A 23,296-nucleotide genomic window follows, 5' to 3' on the forward strand; every position below is an offset into this window, starting at 1 on the left:
AGCTATAAATTTCCCTCTTAGAACTGCTTTGCTGCATCCCATAGGTTTTGGATCGTCATATTTTCATTGTCATTTGTCTCTAGGTATTTTTTGATTTCCTCTTTGATTTCTTTAGTGATCTGTTGGCTATTTAGTAACGTATTGTTTAGCCTCCATGTGTTTGTGTTTCTTGCATTTTTTCCCCTGTAATTCATTTCTAATCTCATAGCATTGTGGTCAGAAAATATGCTTGATATGATTTCAGTTTTCTTAAATTTACTGAGGCTTGATTTGTGACCTAAGATGTGATCTGTCCTGGAGAATGTTCCATGTGCCCTTGAGAAGGAAGTGTAATCTGCTGGTTTTGGGTGGAATGTCCTATGAATGTCAGTTAAATCTATTTGGTGTATTGTGTCATTTAAAGCTTCTGTTTCTTTATTTATTTTTATTTTGGATGATCTGTCCATTGGTGTAAGTGAGGTGTTAAAGTCCCCTACTATTACTGTGTTACTGTCGATTTCCTCTCTTATTGCTGTTAGTAGGTGCCTTATGTATTGAGGTGGTCCTATTTTGGGTGCATATATATATATATATATATATATATATTTTATTAATTAATTAATTTATTTATTTTTGGCTATGTTGGGTCTTCGTTTCTGTGCAAGGGCTTTCTCTAGTTGTGGCAAGCGGGGGCCACTCTTCATCGCGGTACGCGGGCCTCTCACTGTCGTGGCCTCTCTTGTTGTGGAGCACAGGCTCCGGACGCGCAGGCTCAGCAGTTGTGGCTCACGGCCCAGCCGCTCCACGGCATGTGGGATCCTCCCAGACCAGGGCTCGAACCCGTGTCCCCTGCATTAGTAGGCAGATTCTCAACCACTGCGCCACCAGGGAAGCCCGGGTGCATATATATTTATAATTGTTATATCTTCTTAGTTTGATCCCTTGATCATTTTGTAGTGTCCTTCCTTGTCTCTTGTAACATTCTTTGTTTTAAAGTTTATTTTATCTGATGTGAGTATTGCTACTCCAGCTTTCTTTTGATTTCCATTTGCATGGAATATCTTTTTCCATCCCCTCACTTTCAGTTTGTATGTGTCCCTAGGTCTGAAGTGGGTCTCTTGTAGACAGCATATCTATGCGTCTTGTTTTAGTATCCATTCAACAAGCCTGTATCTTTTGGTTGGAACATTTAATCCATTCATGTTTAAGGTAGTTACCGATATGTATGTTCCTATGACCATTTTCTTAAATGTTCTGCGTTTGTTTTTGTAGGTCCTTTTCTTTTCTTGTGTTTCCCACTTAGAGAAGTTCCTTTAGCATTTGTTGTAGAGCTGGTTTGGTGGTGGTGAATTCTCTTAGTTTTTGCTTGTCTGTAAAGCTTTTGATTTCTCCATCAAATCTGAATGAGATCCTTGCTGGGTAGAGTAATCTTGATTGTAAGTTCTTCCCTTTCATCAGTTTAAGTATATCATGCCACTCCCTTCTGACTTGTAGAGTTTCTGCTGAGAAATCAGCTGTTAACCATATGGGAGTTCCCTTGTATGTTATTTGTCATTTTTCCCCTGCTGCTTTCAATAAATTTTCTTTGTCTTTAATTTTTGCCAATTTGATTACCATGTGTTTTGGCGTGTTTCTCCTTGGGTTTATCCTGTATGGGACTCACTGTGCTTCCTGGACTTGGCTGGCTATTTCCTTTCCCATGTTAGGGAAATTTTCGACTATAATCTTCAGATAGTTTCTCTGGTCCTTTCTCTCTCTCTTCTCCTTCTGGGACCCCTATAATGTGAATGTCGTTGTGTTTGATGTTGTCCCAGAAGCCTCTTAAGCTGTTTTCCTTTCTTTTCATTCTTTTTTCTTTAATCTGTTCTGCAGCAGTGAATTCCACCATTCTGTCTTCCAGGTCACTTATCTGTTCTTCTGCCTCAGTAGTTCTGCTATTGATTCCTTTTGTGTAATTTTCATTTCAGTTATTGTATTGTTCATCTCTATTTGTTTGTTCTTTAATTCTTCTAGGTTTTTGTTAAACATTTCTTGCACCTTCTCGATCTTTGTCTCTCTTCATTTTCCGAGGTCCTGGATCATCTTCACCATCATTATTCTGAATTCTTTTTCTGGAGGGTTGCATATCTCCACTTCATTTAGTTGTTCTCCTGGCTTTTTATCTTGTTCCTTCATCTGGTACATAGTCTTCTGCCTTTTCATCCTGTCTGTCTTTCTGTGAATGTGGTTTTTGTTCCACAGGCTGCAGGATTGTAGTTCTTCTTGCTTCTGCTCTGTGTCCTCTGGTGGATGAAGCTATCTAAGAGGCTTGTGCAAGTTTCCTGATGGGAGGGACTCGTGGTAGGTAGAGCTGAGTGTTGCTCTGGTGGGCAGAGCTCAGTAAACTTTAATCCGATTGACTGCTGATGGGTGGGGCTGGGTTCCCTCCTTGTAGATTGGTTGTTTTGCCTGAGGCAGCCCAACACTGGAGCCTACCTGGGCTCTTTGGTGGGGCTAATGGCAGACTGTGGGAGGGCTCACGCCAAGGGGTAGTTCCCAGAACTTCTGCTGACAGTCTCCTTGTCCCCACGGTGAACCACAGCCACCCCCAGTCTCTGCAGGAGACCATCCAATACTAGCAGGTACGTCTGGTTCAGTCTCCCCTGGAGTCACTGCTCCTTCCCCTGGGTCCTGATGTGCACAGTACTTTGTGTGTGCCCTCCAGGAGTGGAGTCTGTGTTCACCCCAGTCCTGTTGAAGTCCTGCAGTCAAATCCCTCTCGCCTTCAAAGTCTGATTCTCTAGGAATTCATCCTCCCGTTGCTGGACCTCCAGGTTGGGAAGCCTGACGTGGGGCTCAGAACCTTCAGTCCAGTGGGTGGACTTCTGTGGTATAAGTGTTCTCCAGTCTGTGAGTCACCCACCCAACAGTTAAGGGATTTGATTTTACTGTGATTGCGCCCCTCCTACCATCTTATTTTGGCTTCTCCTTTGTCTTTGGATGTGGGGTATCTTTTCTGATGAGTTCCAGTGTCTTCCTGTTGATGATTGTCCAGCAGCTAGTTGTGATTCTGGTGTTCTCACAAGAGGGAGTGAGAGCACATCCTTCTACTCCGCCATCTTGGTTCAGGGCCCCAGAAACTCACTGTTAATTCAATTACATGTGTTTTATTTAAGTAGATAATTATTTAGTGAAAAGCCTAGAGTTAAAAAATGCTTATAAAGACTGGTGAAAGGGACAGCCATATTTCTACTGCTGTTTCTTTTCCCCTTTATTAGCGCCAGCCTCTGATAGATAGCAGTGAGACACATGCGACCAGATAATACTGGAAGAAAATGTTGTTTTTCACCTGTCTTTGACTTTTACTTTTCTTGGTATTTCTACTCTATAGAAAAAAGTAGTAAAATGTAAATGTTTGTGTCAGCTGCTTCTGTCTCAAAATTCATTTTCATGATAGGGCTGTTGGACATCTGTTTATGTTTAAATGGTTAGTAGGATGAGCTCTGGTCCGGAGAACTTTTTAGAATCATTCTACAAAAATTTGACTTTATGGCTCTGACATTTTTACTCTTTTTTTGCGGTATGTGGGCCTCTCATTGTTGTGGCCTCTCCCGTTGCGGAGCACAGGCTCCAGACACGCAGGCTCAGCGGCCATGGCTCACGGGCCCAGCCGCTCCGTGGCATGTGGGATCCTCCCGGACCGGGGCACGAACCCATGTCCCCTGCATCGGCAGGCAGACTCTCAACCACTGCGCCACCAGGGAAGCCTGATGGCTCTGACTTTTAAGCAAAATATATTTAAAAAGAAAGTGTGTCCAGGAGGGAACTGGATGCGTTGATTGTAAAGATGGCACATACATCTAATAAATTGATTGTTTTGTGCATTTAGTGTAAGTCTAAGGTTAACATTAATATAGTCTAAATACATATTTTAAGATGTGTTGATTTTTTTTTTTTTTTTTTTTTTTTTTTTGCTGTGCGCGGGCCTCTCACTGCTGTGGCCTCTCCCGTTGCGGAGCACAGGCTCCGGACACACAGGCTCCGCGGCCATGGCTCGCGGGCCCAGCCGCTCCGCGGCATGTGGGATCCTCCGGGATCGGGGCACGAACCCGTGTCCCCTGCATCGGCAGGCGGACTCTCAACCACTGCGCCACCAGGGAAGCCCAAGATGTGTTGATTTTTAATTGTTCTCTTTAAATTGAACAAGGTTATTTTGTTGACTTAATGTAAATATAATTTAGTAAGAGACAGATTTTACAATTTTTGCTGGCTTCTGTAGAAAGTAAGTGCAGGGCTTCCCTGGTGGTGCAGTGGTTAAGAATCCGCCTGCCAATGCAGGGGACACGGGTTCGAGCCCTGGTCCGGGAAGATCCCACATGCCGCGGAGCAACTAAGCCCGTGTGCCACACTACTGAGCCTGTGCTCTAGAACCCGCGAGCCACAACTACTTAGCCCACATGCCACAAGTACTGAAACCTGTGCACCTAGAGCCCCTGCTCTGCAACAAGAGAAGCCACCGCAATGAGAAGCCTGCACACTGCAACGTAGCCCCCACTCACAGCAATCAGAGAAAGCCTGGGCACAGCAACGAAGACCCAATGCAGCTAAAAACAAATAAATAAAAAGAATTAATTTAGAACGTAAGTGCGTTCAAACCTAACATACTTCGGGTAAATCCTTAAATATTTTTGCTGATGGAAGGTAAATGAGGTATATTATAACCCGAATATGTGCTATTTGACTTTTTTTTTCCCTTGTATAAACTTACTTATTTTTGGCTGCATTGGGTCTTCGTTGCTGTGTGCAGGCTTTCTCTAGTTGCAGTGAGTGGGGGCTACTTTTCGTTGCAGTGCACAGACTCTCATTGCAGTGGCTTCTCTTGTTGTGGAGCACAGGCTCTAGGCGCATGGGCTTCAGTAGCTGTGGCTCGAAGGCTCTAGAGCGCAGACTCAGTAGTTGTGGCATATGGGCTTAGTTGCTCTGCAGCATCTGGGATCTTCCCAGACCAGGGCTCGAACCCATGTCTGCTGCATTGACAGGCGGATTCTTAACCACTGCGCCCCCAGGGAAGCCCCTGAGTTTTTATCTTTAATTCAGTGTTATAAGAAGTAGATAAGAAGCATCTAGACCTTTCTACAGTAGTCTAACTCTAAATAACATTTCTGTCTTTGTCAGTTAGCATTTGATTAGAGAAGTAAGATTATTGTTGTGATTGGTTTTTACCAATTGTAGGAACTAGTTATACGCACCTGAATCTGCTGCTAGGCTTGAAGTTAGCAGGGCTGGTAGTTGGGAAGTGAACATGGACATGAACGGGTGAGAGGAAAGTTAGACTGGAATCTGCAAATTCTTGGAACTTTTAGCAATGAGTTAGAACCTATGAGCCCAAACTTGAACTTTCATGGCTCTCACTGCTTCCACACCTTCAACCTTGATGATGTAGGTAACCTTCAACCTTGATGTTGTAGGTAATCTGCAGTAGGTGTGGCACACCTCCCCATGGAGCTGCACACAAACCTGCCCCAGTATTATTTCGAAAAGCAAAGGTGGAGATCTGACAGGAGCTGGAAGAGCTGTAGGCTCAATTGCTGCCCCATGCCAGTGAGCCCAAAGTTCCATGACACTGTGTGATTACTGTGGTAACACCTGGCCTTAGGTTGACATTCTGAACCTGGTGGCTGCTTCACTTTTGTCTTCTAATCTCATGGGAATTTTTTTTTTTTTCTTTTTGAGGCCAACCCTAACCCACAACCATGCAGGGAATGAGTCGTATTTGGGAAAATGTAGTTGCAACCCGGCTAAGGTAAAAAGCCATCACAGACCATCACTTGTCACCACGGCACCAATGCACACCTCTTTTTATCATATTTACCTTATAAATAAAGACAATTACAAAAGTATACTTTTGGTGAAAATAATGCACCTATTCTTTGTTCACCTGATAACATACAAACGCTCTTCTTAAGAGAGGATACAAAATCCCTTTATCCATAGGTGGGTTAATTTTTTTTCTACCTATGTCACATTTTCTCCTTAACATCCTGTAACTTAAATATGGAGATATGAGATTAGCTACTATCAGATGGTTGTAGAAAGGGAGCTAAGAAATAAGTTGGTTAATATATATACAAATTTTTTATATCATAAAAGGAAGAAATACTCGTTAGAATTTTCATTTCTGCAACTAGTCATGTGGTTGTAGTTGCTGTCTATAATTATCTTCTGCTGTCATTCCACAGTCCCTCTGTTCTTGGCAATACCTCAGCTGGTTGTGGTTTCTTGCCTGATGGGGTGACCTAAATCTTCATTCCTTAAGGGTCTGGGTCATTAGCAGTCCTGCCTGGATTGTTTCCACTAACTTTAATCACAGTACATGGAAATACTAAGTGGCCTCCCAGAGGAACTCCTGCATTCCAGACATACTTTCTGTTAGCCCCTCTTGTGTGGTAGCAACCTGACTTCCCCTTGATTGTGAGATCAGAACCCTAGGTGGTTCTGTAACCCCCTTCTTTGTCTGTTGATTCATTGGCACGAATAACCCAAAGTGGCTGGGTGGCAGTCTCAACTTCCAGTTTCATGGAATCGTTTCTGCATCCCTTGGTGGAAACTAAGATCTTCCAAAGGAACTATATGGGCATAGATGGATATAGGTGGGTAAGTGATGTGGTGTGTTGTATGTGTCAGTGAATTGGGAAGCAAAGTAAATCTATTTAGAGTGAGAATGAGTTAATACAAATTAATATAGTACATTTCACAATACTTGTGGAGTTAGTAGGGTACCCTATATGAAATATTTACTTTGAAAGAAGTGTAAATATATTCAGAAAGTGCATATAGTTTTTTCTTTTTTATTATCCCATATTTAATAATGGGCAGATGGTTGGTAGCAGTTGAGTTTGAATCTATGTGTTTTTTTGTTTGTTTTTTGGCCACACGGCATGTGGGATCTTAGTTCCCCGACCAGGGATCGAACCCACACCCCCTGCATTGGAAGCATGGAGTCTTAACCACTGGACTGCCAGGAAAGTCCCAAGTTTTGAATCTAGATCTGATATACTTCTTGGGTTTTTTGTTTACCTAAAGGAGGAAATAAGAATTACATTTACTATTTTGAGTTTTTATAAGTTAATTTTAAAGAATATAGAAGAGTGAACATAAATGACTTCATTTTCACAAATGAAAATACTACAGTAGCATTGCTTGTCATATCCACTCTGAAACTGGAAGGAGGGTGAGCCTGGAGTCAGACCACCTGGCTTTAAATTCCAGCTCTTCTGCTTACCATGAATTTCTATTAACTATGGCTCTGTAACAACCTCCCCGCCGCCCCCGCAATTTCAGTGGCTTAAAATGAGTATGCGTTATTACTCATGAATCTGTAGATCACGTGGATGGTTCTGATCATCTGGGCTAGATTTGGCAGATTTCATCTAGGATAGCTCATAACATCAGTGGTCACCTGGCAGATTGTCGGGAAGCTGACTGGTCTATGGTGGCTTCTCACATTTCTGGCTGTTGGCTGACTCTCTGCTGGAGGATGGAGGGTGACTGAGGCACATGTCTCATCATTTATCAGGCAAGTCTGGACTTCTTCACATGGTGGTGGCAGGATTCTTAGGTAGTAGAAACAAGCAAGGCCTCTTGAGGTCTACACTTGGAACTGGCACCACATCACTTCTGCCATGTTCTGTTGGTTCAAGGCAAGTCATGAGGCCAGACAAGATTCAAGATGTGGGGAAATGAGCTCTGTCTTGATGGCAGGAGCAGCAGTGTCACATTGCTAGGGGTATGGATTCTCGGAGGGGTGGAGAATTGGGGCCATTGTATAAGCTGTTTACCATACAACATGATGATGCACAAGTCTCTCCATCCCTTTGAATCTGTTTCCTAACCTGTAAAAACGGCTAGGAGAGGAACAATTCTTTTTGAGACAATTTTGAAGATTAGGTAAAATAAACTGTGTAAAGTGTCTATGGTAGTGCCTTCATATATGCCAGTATGTGCTCAGTAAATGTCTATTATTATTACTTGTAATGATTAGGTGTTCTATATTCATGACTAAAATCCTGGTAATAGCCCTGTGGTGCTGTCATTATTTCCTTCTTATAGCTGAGGAGACAGACTGAATTGCTTAACTTACCAATATGCCAAGGTTGGTGGTAGACCCAACGTTGAACCAAGGTTTTTTGTTTTTGCTTTGAAAACCTAATACTGGCCTTTGAGAGCCAGTACAGTGGTAAAACATGGGGGCTCTGGAACTGTTAGAGTCCTTGTCCCAGACCTTATTAGCCTTTCAGCCTTGGGCACATTACTTAACCTCTTTGTGTCTCACTTTCTAGGAAAGGAGATTGCTTACCTCCCACCATTGTTGGTGAGGATTAAATGAATTAATATACATTGTTTAGAACTACAGGCACAGGCTAGGTAGGTACTCTGTATGTTATTCCTTTTCTTCTTCTTATTACACTATGCTGCCTTTAGTCCAAACCTTTAAAAGCCTTTGTTATTGAAAATATTAAATGAGGCTGAAGTTATCACCCTTTTCTTTTTAGAGCCATCTAATTTTTTCATGAAGTAGTATTAATCTTTATGGTTAGTTTCCTAATATAGTAATTATGGATTTTACTGATGTGAATTGGTTATATGGGGACATTTCAATTTGAGGAAAAACTATTCCACGGTACTTTGTCTGTTTTTTTTCTCCATCTCCTTTCTGAGCTTTTCTTGCACAATGTCATTCATTTCTGTGGCTTCTGTTTAATGTTGGTTACTCTCAAATCAACATTGACCTCACTCCTGAGTTTCATTCCTTAATTGGTTTTTCTTTCTTCTCTCTCCAGTTAGTTATTAAATTTACTATTTCTGTTATCTCTCACACTCTTCTCCTTTATGCTTATTGCTTTTGGTTTAGTGTAGATTCTTCTCTCTTTTTTTGTGATATCTGACCTTATTTGTTACTCTTAGACATCTTATTTTTGACTGGACTCAGAGGTAGAAGCTTTCAGAGAGGACAGCCTCCCTCTCTTGGTAGTCTCTTCCTGGCATTTTTCTTTGGCCTCCTTCATTCTCTTGGCCAAAAGTTTAGCATATTCTGCAGCCTTTCTTTATTTTTCTTGGCACACTGTTCCTTCAGAGCAATATGCTGATGTTTGTGTTGCAGAACACGTGAAATAACAAACACTGAATCTTGTGTGCCTTGGTCCTAGGTTACTTACCCTCTTTGTTTATGGGCTTTCTCACAACACACTGCTGGACATGATCTTCTCTAGAGAGATTGAAAAGTTTGTGAATTTTAGCTATTTTGGTCCCGAGTCGACGAGGCGCAGTAGTATCAGTGACTTCAGGAATATCCTTCTCTCCCTTTTTTTTTTAAAAAATAATGACCAAGTTGAAAACACTTAGACTGGTGTCCACAATGCAACCCTGAACAGATTTACACTTTGTTTCTCCAGTCTTCCTTGGTCTGTAACAGGACTGCCCCTTAGTAGCAGATGGACACGGCCATGGGTGAAGACACCCTGATTCATGGGAGACCTTGTTTGTCATTCCCACCAATGATTTCGACCATATAACACTTCCATTCTTTACCCAGAGCATTAGCAGCAACTTCTGTGGCCATACGCTTCTCATAAAAGGTACAAAGTTTGCATTCATTGTCCACTTCACTGAGTTTCTGGCATCTAGTGGCTGGGAAAGAGATGTTCAATTTCATCCTGAAGCAGTTGACCAGTTCCGAGGTTCTGCAAAAAAAGAGCTCATCATTTTTTTCTTAAATTAATTTAGAAACCTCCTGATCAGTCTCTTAACTCCATTCTTAACTTTTCCCAATCCATTCTCCAGGGACTGTCAAAATAGTTTATATAAAAAACATTTGATCATTTTATTTGTTTGGTTAAAATGTTAACTTCACATTGCTTGCAAGAAAAAATAAAGTTGAGCGTTCAGGGCTCTTGATGCATCTGTCTCTGCTTCCCTCTCCATCAGAATCTTTAGTTACTTTGCAACAGAATTTCTGACTTCTGCTGTGTGAAATTATCCAGGACTGTTATATTCTCTTGCATGTCTGTGCATCTGCGTGTGCTTTTAATTTCATGTGAAATCCTCTGCATATGTTTGTTCTGTTGGCACACTGCACATCTTTTTAAAGATTTAGCTTGTGTGATTTTTCAGGGAAGGTTTCCTTATCCTTACTACATACTTTCAGACTCCTGATTTTTTGCCTGGATTGGTATATGATTTATTATAGCTTTTATCCCATTGGTGTTTTTAAACATCCTTTTTTTGGATATAATTCACATACAATACAGTTCACTACTTTAGTGTACAGCTCAATGGTTTAGTATATTTAGAGTCGTGCATCTGTTACCACAGTCAATTTTAGAACATTTCATTACCCCGCAAAGAAACCCACACCTTTTAGCCAACACCCCCTAACGTCTCATCTCCCTTCCCCTCCCCTCTGCAACCACTAATCTGCTTTCTGTCTCTATAGATCAGCCTATTCTGTACATTTCATATTAGTGGAATCATTTAATATTTGGTCCCTTGTAATTGGTGTCTTTTTTTTTTTTTTTGCGGTACGCGGGCCTCTCACTGTTGTGGCCTCTCCCGTTGTGGAGCACAGGCTCCGGATGCGCAGGCTCAGCGGCCATGGCTCACGGGCCCAGCCGCTCCGCGGCGTGTGGGATCTTCCCGGACCGGGGCACGAACCCGTGTCCCCTGCATCGGCAGGCGGACTGTCAACCACTGCGCCACCAGGGAAGCCCTGTAACTGGTGTCTTTAACTTAATGTTGTCAAAGTTCATCTGTGTTGCGGTATACATCAGTACTTCATTTCTTGTTATTGCCAAATATTCCATTATATGGCTAGACTATATTTTATCCATTCATTAGTTGATGGGTATTTGGGTTGTTTTCACTTTAGCTATTATAAGTAATACTATAATGAGCATTCGTGTAAAAGTTTATGTGCAGACATGTTTTTATTTCTGCTGGATCATATGTTAACTTGGTTTAACTGTTTGAGGAAAAGCCAAAGCTACAGCACCATTTTACATTCCTACCATTGGTGTATGAAGGTTTTAATTTCTCTACATCCTTGCCCACACTTGTTATTGTCTGTCTTTTTGATTATAGCCATCCTAGTGGGTGTGAGCTGGTATCTCATTGTGGTTTTGATTTGCATTTCCTGATGGTTAATGATGTTGAGCAACTTTTCATGTATGTATTAACCACTTGTGTATCTTTGGAAAACTATTCAGATCCTTTGTCCATTTTAAAATTGAGTTGTGATAGTTCTTTGTATATTCTCGATACAAGCCCCTTAGCAGATACGTATATGATTTACATAAATTTTCTCCCATTCTGTTGGTAGCTGTTACACTTTCTTGATGTTACCCTTTGAAGCGCGAATGTTTTTTGTTTTTGTTATAAATCCCCACTTACCCTTGTTGTATTCAGAGTTGAGCCCAGTCTCTCTCCTCTATTGCTATAGTCTTGACACTTAAAGGGGTCCAGAATAAGCTATCATGGCATAAAAATTATTTTGAGAAGAAGGCATTTGAGTTCCTGAAATCTCCTATCTGCCTAAAAGCATAGCTTCCCCAAAGAACTCAATTGTCATAAATACCCTTCCTGGAGCAGCCAGGGAAGATTGACTCTTATCACTGGAGATGAGAAGTCTCCACACCACACCTAAACAGACATTGTCACAAAACTTCCCTGTCTCCCATTTGTTCTTGTCAGGGCCCATTTATCTTTTCAAAAAGTCATTTGTTTTCCTATCAATGCCCTTCTCCTATTAAGATGCTATATAAGCCTCAGATTTTAAATGTCTCCTTGAGTCACATTTTTCTGTGAACTCCTATACATCCATACATGAATAAAAATCTGTCTTTTGCTAATTTCTTGTATGGGAGGAAAAAATCTGTTTCCTCTATCCATCCTAAATTCATTGGCTGGGACCCTACAAATTAGACTGACAAAAGAACAATGCGTTTTTAGAGAACCGACAAGGTGAAGAAAAAGGACATTGAGCTTCTAAGGGTGGCAAACTGTGGAAAGTTCAATATATGGGGAATTAATGGAAGATAAGGGCTGCTTAGTAAAGTTAAAATGTTTAAAAAATTGAGACTTCCCTGGCGGTCCAGTGGTTGGGACTTTGCCTTACAGTGCAGGGGGTGCAGGTCCAATCCCTGGTCAGGGAACTAAGATCCCACATGCCTAACGGCCAAAAAAGCAAAACATAAAACAGAAGCAGTATTGTAACAGATTCAATAAAGACTTTAAAAATGGTCCACATCAAAAAAAATCTTTAAAAAATGTTTTAAAAATTGAGATATGATTGATATATACCATATTAGTTTCAGGTGTACAACATAATGATTTGGTATTTGTATATATTGTGAAATGATCACCACAATAAGTCTAGTTATAGTTAACATCCATCACCACACCTACACATTTTTTTTTTATGGAAAGAACTTTTTAAGATTTACTCTCTTAGCAAATTTCAAATATACAATGCAGTATTATTAATTATAGTCACCATGCTGCACTTACATCCCCATGACTTATTTTGTAACTGGAAGTTTGTACTTTTTGACCATGTTCACCCATTTTGTCCACCTCACCCTCCAGCTCTGGCAGCCACCAATGTAATTTATTCCCTCTATCTGTGAATTCAGTTTTTTGTTTTGTTTAGGTTCCACATATAAGTGAGATCATACAGTATTTGTCTTTCTCTCTCTGACTTATTTCACTTAGCATAATGCCCTCCAGTTCCACTGTGGTGTTGCAAATGGCAGGATTTCCTTCTTTCATTTAATGGCTGAATAATATTCTATTGGAATTAAATTTGGAATTGAATTCCAGCTTTGTCAATTACAAGAGTTATGACCTGTGGGCTGTGGACATGTTGCTTCTGTTAATCCTTTATAAGCATGAACCTCATATATTTCAGGGTTGCTAGAAAGATGAGTAACACCAAGTACTGAATACGTAAAAGTAATTTATGTAGTTCCTGGCAACTAGATGCTCAATGAATGTTAGTTTTATTCTTTCATTTACTATGTAGTAAATACAATAATTTGGCAATCTAGAAGTAGACTTTTGTTTTCAAAATACTATTTTCATAATGTACTTGCCTGCAGCCAAAGACTTCCTTTGTAGTTACATCTTGAGTTCTAGAAATATTTCAAAATGCTAAGCTAGAACTGGCAATTACATTTTTTATTTAAGATTTGTCCTGAAAAGGACAGATGGAGATCATGCTGTATGTATTGTTTTGCCTTTTCAATTTAATGATGTATTTTGGACTTTGATCTGGGTCAGCACATAAATTGCATCATCACTTTTAGTTTTGTATGTTTATACCAAAAATTGCTTAACTTTACTGTTGTAGGCCATGTAATTTTACATACTTTTCTGTCACACTGATCTCTGAATGTAAATATATTTTAAAAAAATGTAGCCCATGTTGCCATTTCCTGGTGTCTTGGGGTTCACACTGGCATGTGGAGAAGACACAGTCAAGGAACTGGGATAGAATTAGAGTCAAGAGCAGTAATGGAACCATACCGAAAGCCTTCTCTACTTTGGGATTACTATTTATTTCCCCAAGACAATAAAATCTTTTTTGTTGTTGAATGTAGTTGGACTAGGAAATTTTGTTCCTTGACACTTCATGAATCCAAATGGATACTGTGAGCACTCTTTTTTTTTTTTTTAATTTATTAATTTATTTATTTTTGGCTGCGTTGGGTCTTTGTGCTTCATGTGGGCTTTCTCTAGTTGCAGCGAGCAGGGGCTACTCTTGGTTGTGGTGTGTGGGCTTCTCATTGCGGTGGCTTCTCTTGTTGCGGAGCACGGGCTCTAGGCACGCAGGCTCCAGTGGTTGTGGCGCGAGGACTCAGCAGTAGTGGCGCCCAAGGGCTTAGTTGCTCCACAGCATGTGGGATCTTCCCGGACCAGGGCTCGAACCCGTGTCGCCTGCATTGGCAGATGGATTCTTAACCACTGAACCACCAGGGAAGTCCCTGTGAGCACTCTTATCTTGCACTTGTCTAAGTGGAAATGCTCTCGTGTTTTGTTAACTAAGTTTAATTATTTGCTCTTTACTTCTGAAAGGTACTGTTCATTATATTAAAGAATCTCTCCTCTTTTCCTGTTTGTTCTAAGAGAGATTTATATAAATCAGGAATAGGGAGTAGTTTAATTTAGATGATCTTGTGTTTTTTTTTTCTTTTGCCTGTCAATATAATTTATTCATTAATAGATTCTCTGATGTTGACAGTCTTTGCAGAGAGAACTCGTTTGCAAGAGAGAGATTGTACATTAGTGAGAAGTGAAATCATGTGCCTTTTTTTTTTTTTTTTTTTTTTGCGGTACGCGGGCCTCTCACTGCTGTGGCCTCTCCCATTGCGGAGCACAGGCTCCGGACGCTCAGGCTCAGTGACCATGGCTCATGGGCCTAGCCGCTCCGCGGCATGTGGGATTTTCCCGGACCGGGGCACGAACCCATGTCCCCTGCATCGGCAGGTGGACTCTCAACCACTGCGCCACCAGGGAAGCCCTCATGTGCATATTTATTATTTGTCTCAGCTAAAACAAATTCCTGATTTATGGTTGAACCACCTGTGTATCAGTACCTCTGGCTTGGAGAATTGCCATATCCCCATCAGCTTAAATCTGTTTTACTGTAAACCATGTATTTACTCTTTAGGGAGATGGAGTTACTCTGATTAGGGCAGTTAGGGCCTATTTAATGGAGTTAGATATTACTGCTACCCTAAATTCATTGCAGCTACATTATCAAAGAGGGGTGTAATGGTTGTAGGGGAGGCAGGCACATACCCACATTGTTTTGGGTATCTTGACAGTGTGAAAATATGAGATAAGCGATATAAACATCTGAAAGGAAGGGACCAATGTGGCAAACTGTGCTTAGTTTCTTTCTTGCAAATGGAGCTCAGGTTTGTTACATGTGCTTGGGAGGAGGCTAGTCCCTAGTGAACCACAAGGGTTAAATAAGAGTAGTTTAAACCAACTGTGTCAGTTTCATTTCCCTTGCTGGCATCTGGTTTACTAATGGTGTTATTACCTGTTTCAATTTTTGCTAGTTCATTGTGTGTAAAATCCTTCCTTATTGTGGTCTTAATTTTTATTTTTCTCATTACAAAGGAGAGAGGGGACACCTTGTCAAATGTTTAATGGATATTTATTCGTCTTTTGTAATGCACCTGATAGTGACACTTTTTTCTGTTTGGTTGTGCTTTTCTTCCCTATTTGTACGTGTTCTTTGTATATTCTGGTTACTAACTTTAAAAAAAAGTTGAGTTGTAAAAATACCTTCTCCCATATTGAGGTATTAATTTTAATGTAGTAAAGGTTATTTATCTTTTATTTCATGGTTTATTTTTTTTAATTTATATTTAGTTTGGTTTAAGAAATCTTTCCAGACTTGGGTAATAAAAAATGTCTCTTGTTTTAAACCTTTGTCTTTCATTTCATTTCATTTCACTGGGGATGCTTTTGTTTTTTTTTCATCAGTAGTGAGATAGGGATTGAAATCCATTTTTTCCTTTATGAATATTCAGATTCCTTTGTTAAAGAGTCCATCTTTTCTGCATTGATCTGCAAAACTAACTCTATCACAATCAAGTTACCATATGTGTATAGGTCTATTTTTAGACTCATTTCTGTTCCATGATCTATATGTCTGTCCTCACTGTAATAACTTATGCTTTCTGTTAGGGCAAATTCCTCCCCACTTCATTTTTCATGTGCGTTTTAGCTTTTTGCACATTTGAATAATTTTAAAATCTGGTGCTAAGGTCTTTCAGGTGCTCTGTTGACTTATTTATCTATAAGATACTTTGGGGGAGAATTGCTGTCTTTATGATATGAACATAGTATATCTTTGTAAGCATTTAGATTTTATATTATGTTTTTTAGTAAGGTGTTACAGTTTTTCATCATATAGGTCTTAAACATGTTTGGTTAGATCTTTAAAATGTACCTTGAACTATTTTTTTTATTTTACATTTTCAGTTGCTTTGGCTGGTGTATGGAAATGCAGTAGATTTTTGCATACTAATCTGCCTACCTTATTAAGCTTTTTGTTTTCCAATATTTTGCTGTTTATGAGTTTCTACATAGCAAATTATATCACCTGCATATAATGAGACTAGTTTCTTTCTAATCCTTATACACTGATTTCCTTTTCTTAGTGTACTAGCTAGAATCTTCTGGTAAATATTACAGAGCAGTAGTGGTAGTGGAATTCTTATTTTTTGGCTTTAGAGGGAATACTTGATACGTTTCACCATTAAGAATGATGTTTGTTGTTGGTTTTTGGTAGATAACCTTTATTTAGGTAAGCTTATTTTCTTTTTTTGTATATTTAGCAAATGGGCATTGATTTCTGCATGTGTTGAGACAGTTTTCTTTCTTCCTAGAGTGTGTTGATGTGGTAGATGATGTTGATAGATTTTTCTGGTTATAAACCAACCTTGCATTATTAGGATAAACCCAAGTTGGTCATAAGATAGCTACACTGTTCACTATAGAAGCCACTAGCCCCATGTGGCAGTTTAATTTTAATGAGAATTAAGCAAAATTAAAATCCAGTTTCTTAGGCATACCAGCCACATTTCAAGTGTTAATTGTAACTGGCGGCTATGATATTGGACAGTGCAAATTATAGAACGTTTCCATTGCAGGAAGTTCTGTTGAGCAGTGCTGTGATATAGCTGTCTTTTAAGATACGTTGCTGGAGTTATGTGGTTAATCCATGTATGTATGTTTGCTTATGAGTTTTTGTAGTATTTTTTGATTTTCATGTCAGAGTTTTATTAGTTTCACAGAAAGATGGAAAATATTCTCTTTGTGTCTGTTTTCTGGAAGCTTTTGTGTAAGATGGAACCATTCTGTTCTTTGAAAATTTGAAACAGCTCGTTAAGCCTGATGTTTCGTTTTTGGGAAGATTTCAGTTTTCAGTTTCTTTAATGATTACTGGTATATTTAGATTTTTTAATTTCTTCTAGAATAAGGTTTTGTTATTTATGTTGATTTTCTAGGAAATTATGTCACCTGAGTTGCCAGATTTATTGGTATAAAGCAGGGGTCAGCAAACTATTGCCCACGGACTGCCTGCCTCTTTTTGTAAATAAAGTTTTATTGGAATACAGCCACACCCATTCATATTGTCTGTGATTGCTTTAGTGCTGTAAGTGCAGAGTTAGGAAAGAAGGTATGAGCCATAATCCAACAGCATTTATTGTCTAGTCTTTTAAGAACATGTTTGCCAATCCTTGGCTTAAAGTATTCTTATCATGCTTTTAATACCCATACTAATGTCTGTAGTTACATTCTTTTTTTATTCCTAATGTTAATTTTACAAATTTCTATTCTGGATCAGCCTTATCAATTTTTGGCTGTTTAGATGTATTCTCCTAATTAACTTCTGCTCTTTATTATTTTTTTTCTCTATTCTTTGGGTTCATTTTTGTTTTATTCTTATTTTCTTTTCCTGGCTCCTTAGGTTTCATGCTTAACTTCTTTATTTTAACCCTATTTTTCTTTTCAGTATAAACATAAAAGGCTCTCAATTTTCCTTTCTATACTACTTTCCCTAATTACTACAAGTTTTATATCTATTTTTTCTTACATCTCTGTTATAATTATTACTTGTGTGTTTTTACATTTCCTAACACATGGACATATTTATCTTTTTGTTTTCTACTGATTGATGACATTTTAGTCAGAATGATGTGGTCGGTGAGATTTGGATTCTTTTGAACTTGTTGTATGCCAGATTGTGCTTAATTTTTGTAAATGTTATATATTGTGCTTGAGAAGAATGTGTAAGGGTGCAGGGTTCTATAAATGACCAACAAGTCAAGCTTGTTAATTATCTTATTTAAGTTTTCTATATCTTTGTTAATTTTTCTAGTGTATAATATATCAGTAGTGGAAAAGGCGTTAAAACTCTCTGTACTCTGTTCATAGATATGTCCGTTTATCCCTGTGGTTTTATCAATTTTTGCTGTATTTTAAAGTCATTTAATAGTCCATATAAATTTAAAATTACCCTCCTGGTGATTTCACTATTTTAATTATTTTGTAATGACTTCTTTATGATGATGTCTTATAACTCTTTATGTTTTAGAATCTGTTTGGTCTGACAATAATGTAGGTACCCACTTTTCTTTTTCTTGTATTTTCCATTTTCTGTTTGCCCAACCTTTCCCTTTTCTTTGCTTGCTTTTTTTTGTGTGTGTGGTACGTGGGCCTCTCACTGTTGTGGCCTCTCCCGTTGCAGAGCACAGGCTCCGGACGCGCAGGCTCAGCGGCCATGGCTCACGGGCCTAGCCGCTCTGCGGCATGTGGGATCTTCCCAGACCGGGGCACGAACCCATGTCCCCTGCATCGGCAGGCGGATTCTCAACCACTGCGCCACCAGGGAAGCCACTGCTTGCTTTTATTTATTTTTAAAGATTTATTTTTATTTTACCACAATCCATTTCTTTTTTTTTCTTTTTTATTAAGGTTTCTTTTAATTGAATAAATTTGATACGTAACATTGTGTAAGTCCGAGGTGTACGGCATATTACTTTGATACATTCATATATTGTAATATGATTGTTGAAGTAGTGGTACTAATCACATTGCGTAATTATAGTACAGCATTATTGTCTGTATTATTCTGTGCGTAGATCTATATGGCTTATTTACTACTTGTTACAAGTTTGTACCCCTGAACACCATTAGTCTTATCCCCCATTCTTTCTACCCCATGCATCCCCTGGCAACCACCATGTTACTGTGTTTTTTGTAGGTTTAACTTTTTGGATTCCACTTATAAGTGGTAACATGTCTTTCTCTGATTTACCTCACTTAACATAATGTGCACAAGTTCCATCCATGTTGTTGCAATGGCGGGATAACCTCCTTTCTCATGGTTGAGTAATATTCCTTTGTGTATATATACCACCTCTATTTTATCCATTTATCCATTGATGGCCTTTGGGGTTTTTTAGTATCCTGGCTATTGTGAATAATACTGTGATAAACATGAAAGTGCATGAATTTCGTCAAAATCCTGTTTTCGTTTCCTTTGAGTATATACTCAGAAGTGTAATTGCTGGATTGTATGGTAGATCTATTTTTATTTTTTTTGAGGAACAGCCATGTTGTTTTTATTGAACAACCATGTTGTTTTCCATAGTGCTTGGACCAAGTTACATTCCCACCAACAATTTATAAGAGTTCCCTTGTCACCACATCTTTGCCAGCACTTGTTGTCTCGTCTTCTTGGTGATGGCCATTCTAACATGTGTGAGGGGATATCTCATTGTGGTATTGATTTGTATTTCCCTGATGATTAGTGTGATATCAAGCATCTCTTCATATGCCTGTTGACCATTTTGATGTTCTTTTTGGGAAAATATCTATTTCTTCTGCCCATTTTTTAATTGGATTTATTTTTGTTATTAAGTTCTTTACATTTTGTATATTAACTCAGTATCCAATATATGGTTTGGGTAAATTTTCTCTCTGTACGTTTTTTGATTTTGCTGTTTCTTTTGCTGTGCAGAAGCTTTTGAGTTTGATGTAGTCCCATTTGTTGATGTTTTGGTTTTGCTGTTTGTGTTTTTGGTGAAGTCTAAAAATTCATTGCCAAAACCATTATTGGTGAGCTTCCTCCCTACATTTTCTTCTAGAAGTTTAATGGTATCAGGTCTTGTGTTTGTCTTTGATCCACTTTGAGTTAATTTTTGTGAGTGGAGTTAGACTGAGGTCCAGTTTCTTTGTTCTGCATGTATTTCTCCAGTTTTCCCACCATCATTTGTTGAAGAGACTGTTCTTTCCCTGTTGGGTATTTTCAGGTCCCTTGGTGAATATCTGTTGAGCTTATATGCTGGGATTTAATTCTGGGCTCCTTATTCGTTGGCTGTTGTGTCTATTTTTGTGCTTGTATCATACTGTCTTTATTACTATGGCTTGTGGTATAGTTTGAAATCTGGAAGTGTGATCTCTCTGGCTTTGCTCTTTTTTTCTCAGAATTGCTTTGGCTGTTTGGGATCTTCTGTGGGTCCCACAAATTTTAGGATTACTTCCTCTATTCCTATGAAGAATGGCCTTTTATTTGATGGGGATTGTGTTGAAGCTGTAGATAGCTTTGGTTAGTGTGACCATTTTAACAATGTTCTTTTGTTTCATGAGTGTGGGATATCTTTCCATTTATCTATGTCTTTAATTTCTTTTAGCAGTCTTGCGGTTTTCATTATACAGATCTTTCACTTCCTTGGTTTAATTTATTTGTAAATATTTTATTATTTTTGATGCTATGGTAACCTAGATAGTTTTCTTTCTTTTTCAAATGCTCCATCATTAGCGTAAAGGACTGCAACTGATTTCTGTATGTTGATTTTGTATTCTGCACTTTACTGAAATTGTTGACTAATTCCAACAGTTTTTTTATGGTTTTTTTTTTTGGATTCTATGTGTAACATCATATCAGCAAATAGCAACAGTTTTACTTTGTTTCTAATTTGGATGCCTTTTATTTGTTGGTCTTGTGCAACTATTTTATCTAGTACTTCTGGTAATATACTGATTAGGAGTGGTGAGAGTGGGCATCCTTGTCTTGTTTTGGATCTTAGGGGAAACACTTTCAATTTCTCTCCATTGACTATATGGCCTTTATGTTGAGGTATAGTCCTCCATACCCAATATGTTGGGGGTTTTCCTCATGAAAGAATTTTGCATTTTGTCAGTAATTTTTCTGCAAATATTGAGATGATCATGTGATTTTTGCCCTTTATTTTATTGATGTGATGTATTACACTTATTGATGTACATACATTAAGTCATCCTTTGCATACCAGGGATAAATCCCACTCGCTCATGGTGTAGTACGCCTTTGCATGTATTCTTGAATTTGGTTGTTAATATATTGTTGAGAATTTTTGCTTCTCTATATTCATCAGGAATATTGGCCTATATATTTTTTTCCTGTGGTATCCTTATCTGGTTTTGGTATCAAGGTAATGCTGGCTTCATAGAATGAGTTAGGACATTTTCCTTCCTCAGTATTTTGGAAGAGTTTGAGGAGGATTGGTATTAATTCTTCAGTGAAGATGTCTGGTTCTGTATTGGGAGGTTTTTTGTTTTGTTTTGTTTTGTTTTTTGCGGTACGTGGGCCTCTCACTTTTGTGGCCTCTCCCGTTGCGGAGCACAGGCTCCGGACGTGCAGGCTCAGTGGCCACGGCTCACGGGACCAGCCACTCCGCGGCATGTGGGATCCTCCCGGACCAGGGCACGAACCCGTGTCCCCTGCATTGGCAGGCGGACTCTCAACCACTGCACTGCCAGGGAAGCCCTGGGTCTTGTTTTTTTATCCATCCAGCTATTATGTGTCTTTTGGTTGGTGAGGTCGCTCCATTTACGTTTAGGGTGATTATTGAAATGTAAAGATTTACTACCTCCATTTTATGTTTTGCCTTCTGGTTATTTTGTCTTTCCATTTCCTGTCTTTCTGTTTTTGTCTACCTTTGTATGTAGTGGTTTTCCATGGCGATTTGCTCAGTCACCCCTCCCCCCCCGTTTTTTATGATTTGTGTCTCTGCTCTAGATTTTTGCTTGGTGGTTACCATAAGGTTTACGTAACCCACTTCTTAAGTAAATGGTCCTTTTTCTGAGGATAGCAACTTATTTTCACTCACCTATAAAGGTTTCAGCCTTTTACTCTTTCTTCTTTATAATTTTGATGTCACAAATTATCTTTTCATATTGTGATTTCATTACCAAGTTGTAGTAGCTATAGTTATTTTTAATGTTCTTTTCCTTTAACCTTGATGCTATAATCAAGACTTTTATATATTTTTGTAAAAAAAGTAAAAGTTTTCTAATTCTGTTTATCACCTTAGAGTTTTGTGTACTTTTGTCTTTTTGTTTCAGTTTAAATTGCTCATCCCAACATTTCTCGTAAGGCAGGTCTAATGGTGGTGACCTCACTTTTGTTTGTCTGGGAAAGCTTTTATGTCTTCTTCATATCTGAAAGGTAATTTTGCTGGATAGAGTATTCTTAGCTGGCAGTTTTAATGTTTCAATACTTTGTCATTCCATTCTCTCCTGGCCTGTGTAGTTTCTGTTGAAAAATCTGCTGATAGCTTAATTGGGGTCAGAGAGGGGGTTCCCATCTTTTTTTTTTCCCTGGCTGCCCTTTAAGTTTTTTATCATTGACTTGAGAATTTTAACATAATGTGTCTGGAGAAGGTCTTTTTGCATTGAGATAATAAGGTGTTGTATTAGCTTCATGGACTTGTTTTATCCAGTTCTTTCCCCAGGCTTGGGAAGTTCTCAGCTATTATTTCTTCAAATATAATTTCTATTACCTTTTCCTTCTGTTTTTTTGGTATATCTGTTAATCTTACATTGCTTCTCCTAATCGAGTCTGATATTTCTCATAGGGTTTCTTCAGTTTTTAAAAATCTTAGTTCCTTCTCCTCTTCACCTGAATTGTCTCTGTTCCTAACCTCAGCGTCACTTACTCTCTCTTCATCTGATCTGCTTTATTTCCATTGCTTTCTAATGCATTCTTCATCTCATTTATTGAGTTCTTCAGCTCCAGAAGTTGTTTGGTTCTTTTTTAGAATTTCAGTCTTTTTTGGTAACGTACTACTGTTCATCAATTTTATTCATCAAGTTGTTAATATTGCTTTTTTTTTTGCGTTTTCTTATAGCTTGTCAAATTTCTCCATAATAGCTGTTTTGAATTCTTTATCAGTCAGATCACACTATTGCATGTATTTGTGTTTGTTGCTGGAAAATTGTCATTCTTTTTGTGATACAGAGTTCCTTTTTTTTTTTTCATATTGTTTGATGACAAGTGTTTCTGTCGTTGCATTTGAAGTAGTGAACACCTTATTTAGGCAAGGCTTTGTTTATTTTGAGTCTGACAGTTCAGTAGGTTGGTAATTAGGAGTCTTTTGTTTTCTAGGTGGTGCTATATAGCACAAGTTTTTGTTTTTTCTTACCACCACTGATCCTTGGCTAAGGTTGGAAGCCTGTGCATAAAAAAAGCTGGCGGAGAAAAAGGAGTGGCAGCAGAGTGGGAAGAGGTGTGTGCTCAGCACTTGGGGCTTTGAGGGTGCCCACAGCCCAGTAGGGTGATCCTGGAGTTGGGGTAGCAGGGGTTGGGGGGCTGCACAGAGGTCCATGGGTCCACATATCTTGCCAGAATTTCAGGGCAGATAGCAGGATACACTTTCCCTCAGTTTTCTTTGCCATCTTCCCTTTTGTGTCCCTACCCCCAGTCACTGTGGTCTCCCCT

The 23,296-nt window shown here is 38.9% G+C and overlaps 1 protein-coding gene and 1 pseudogene across 6 annotated transcripts in view; one reads left to right on the top strand and one right to left on the bottom strand.

Moving 5' to 3' along the window:
* The window catches only part of PDS5B (PDS5 cohesin associated factor B), a 196,775-nt gene that overhangs the window by 23,667 nt on the left and 149,812 nt on the right, over window positions 1-23,296 (top strand). The window lies entirely within an intron of this gene.
* Window positions 8,928-9,670, bottom strand: LOC132477503 (small ribosomal subunit protein eS6-like; annotated as a pseudogene).

The sequence above is a fragment of the Mesoplodon densirostris genome, chromosome 17, assembly GCF_025265405.1.
Source record: "Mesoplodon densirostris isolate mMesDen1 chromosome 17, mMesDen1 primary haplotype, whole genome shotgun sequence".
Classification (NCBI taxonomy): domain Eukaryota; kingdom Metazoa; phylum Chordata; class Mammalia; order Artiodactyla; family Ziphiidae; genus Mesoplodon; species Mesoplodon densirostris.